This window comes from Salvia miltiorrhiza, chromosome 6 (assembly GCF_028751815.1).
Source record: "Salvia miltiorrhiza cultivar Shanhuang (shh) chromosome 6, IMPLAD_Smil_shh, whole genome shotgun sequence".
In the NCBI taxonomy this organism is placed as follows: domain Eukaryota; kingdom Viridiplantae; phylum Streptophyta; class Magnoliopsida; order Lamiales; family Lamiaceae; genus Salvia; species Salvia miltiorrhiza.
The window spans coordinates 38,600,145-38,603,170 of record NC_080392.1 but is presented as its reverse complement, the minus strand read 5'-3'; the positions used below and the strand labels follow the sequence as shown (position 1 = coordinate 38,603,170).

General features: G+C 34.8%; 1 long non-coding RNA gene across 2 annotated transcripts; it reads right to left on the bottom strand.

Moving 5' to 3' along the window:
• Positions 1-679: 679 nt before the first annotated feature.
• On the bottom strand, positions 680-1,604 carry LOC130989470 (uncharacterized). Of its 2 annotated transcripts, XR_009090620.1 has the most exons (3): positions 1,592-1,604; positions 1,114-1,514; positions 680-987 (listed from the first exon to the last, which is right to left on the bottom strand). It is a non-coding gene; the product is annotated as an uncharacterized LOC130989470 (long non-coding RNA). The 2 variants fall into 2 exon arrangements; XR_009090619.1 differs by lacking the exon at positions 1,592-1,604 and having other exon boundaries at positions 1,114-1,583.
• Positions 1,605-3,026: the final 1,422 nt, after the last annotated feature.

Here is a 3,026-nt window from a genome sequence, read left to right as displayed (position 1 = left end):
CAAGTAAGATTCTACTCTCTTGTTCTAGGCACGTGGTTTTTGTATGTATTCGTTTGATATCCGAAATGGATCACGGGCACGTGAATCATATGTCAAAATATAGTTCCTTCATACTCTGTGTGCACTAGTGTGTTCCCTAAACACGATGCATCACATCAAGTTTCTGTGAAGCAATACTTTCAATATATACACATAACACATATAATTGGAATTTAGTATATCTACAACTTCACAAATATATACTATTTAATACTTTCTTGAATTTGTGTAATTATTAATCTTTTTTGTGTTTAATTATTCCCTCACTACAAAAAAAAGAGTTTTTGGAATGAAGTTTTTTTGTTACAAAAGGGTATATTTTCATCACATATGACTTTATGTGAGGAAAAAAAAATCGTCACAACGTCGTCACGATAGGGTCCTCACATATAATATTATGTGAGGAAAAAAAAATTCCCCACAAATAGTCTTATTTTTTCATCACAAAAACTCTAATTGTGAGAAAAAAAATTACTCACAAATAGATTTATTTTTCCTCACAAAAACCTTCTAATCGCTGATTTAAAAACTTATATGGGCAACAATAAAAAAATAAGAGGCTTCTCAAAAAACTAAAATAAACAATAAAATTTAAGAGCTAAAAAAACGTAGAATACAAATGCAATCACCTACACTGAAATGCATGTGAATAAAGATCACACGAGTTCAAAACAATGAAACTCTAATAATAATCGAGGCAGTTTTAACATATTTAGCACATTTTCATACACTATAAACATAACCGAGACAGTAGGAGCTTCCCGATTCTGTGTCTCGCACGTGTTGCTTTCTAGGTGAAGGTGGCAGTCTCCAACAGAAGGCACAAAAGATTTACTGGCAGCACCGAATAGAGAACCTTGTGAATTATTCGCAGATGGATTACTGGTTGATGAACTGAGTCCAGAAGTCATATTTCCGGAACTTAGATTAGCAAAAACATCCAGCAAACTGCACATGTAGTAAACGGAATTTAGATTGTATTCTCATAGAAATCAATGTCATCAACATTGAGCAAAAGAACAGAACTTGCAAACAGTTGGAAATCATTTTCTAGTCTGTATGCATAGAACTAACCTGCTAGAGTTTTCTTGTATACCGGTGCTTGATTTGGGCATCAAGGAAGGGAACTTATCTACAATATGAAACACTTTGAATGAACTAGAAGGATTCCAAATACTGAGCTGAATACAATATAATTATATACACATATAAAAGTTCAATCTCCTTACCTACAGAGCACTCATTCTAAATGTTGCTCTGTTTTGAGACAAACCATTTTCGACATCATCTGAAGTTTGATCTCTCACCAAAAAAGCTTCAGAGGACACTGCAGAGTCCCTGTTATTTACAGGGTAGTATGTGTGAGAAGGGGAAGAAGTTTCTACCGGATAGTCCTTGATCTTGAGGAGTAGAAACATGAGTATCCAATAAACCAGCACTACTCTCAAATTTGTGATCGTCTTGGACATTCAGCACTGAAACACAAAATAGATGCATACTAATGTAAACAATTGCAGCTAAAACTTTCAAAGATATTATGATCCAAGTATACCTTGGAGTTGGGCCTATGTTGCATAGGTACGGGGGTGCGGATGCGGGGGCGATACGATACGAGTACGGGGATACGAGTTTTTAAAAATTATAGGGTGCGATTCGGCAATGATACATCTAATTATTAAAATTTTATGATATATAATACTTATAAAATATATACAATTTAAAATTTCTTAAATTAATTATATGTAATTTACATTTTATTTTACCCAAAAGTTAAGCATTTTCAATTATATAAGTTAATTGAGCAACAATATAACGATTCAAATATTATTAGTCCAATATATAAATCATAACTGAAAGTAAAATTATCAAAATAACCTTGTGTAGGCCTTTCGTGCACGAGATACGTGAATTTCGCCTATGAAATTTGCGAATTCGGTTTATTTTTATAAATTATTTTAAAAGATACGCCACGAGGTGAATTGGGTGCGAATCCGACGAGAATCCGAGAGAATCGCACCCTAAAAGAATCTGATTCGCCGTACATACTAATTTTTGAAGAATTCGTGCATCCTAGAGTTGGGCTCAAATTTTTCACAATTTTCCAGAACTGTAAGAGATGTTGAGGGCACGGGTAGTAGGTGTGACTTCAAGGCTAGAGTCCACAACTTCCTCTGCTCTCCTGTTACCTACCATCATTTTAAGCCACTCGACAAGATTAACCTGCCACATACACAATTATTGATATTGTTACTCGAAGGGGGTGGCCAGCTTCCCGGTCACTCTGTTTGGAGTAATTAAATTAGCACCTCATTGGCTGGGCGTGTGTAATCTACTGGATCTCTTCCGGTGACAGCTTCAAGAAGTAGAACACCAAAACTGTATATGTCGCTTTTTTCATTCAGCAAGCCGGTATTTGCATATTCAGGAGATTAACAAAAGCACCTGATTATTATGAGGGAAAACTACAATAAAAAAGCTATCAGAAATTCAGAAGGCAAATATACCCAAAAGTTCCCATCACCCTTGTTGTTATATGGATTTCCCCAGATTCCAGCAGCTCAGCCAAACCAAAACCGTACCAATTCTCTGAAATTTACCAAACCCAAAACAAGAATAATAATCCCAATAAATTCTAAGATGGATATAAGAGCAAATAAACTTATATTGTGCAAGTTATCTTTGATTGTGGAGTGCGAACCATGATATAAATGATTTTGCAAGTTGGAATACTCATGCTCATTAGGAGAACTCTAATGTTGTAATTTGACAACAATAAGAACTGAAAGGCGCAATTTTCAGTAGGAAAGAAAGACTACTAGTGCCATCCCATAGAACTAGATTGCTCATTACTAGTTAATGAAGAACCTTGCAAATGCCATTCCTACTTTCTTCACCGTCTGCTTACTAACTAAATAATTCACAACTCAAAATCACCAACAAGAGTTAATTTAAAATCTGAGCAAATAAATCCTGTTTTATGACTTCAA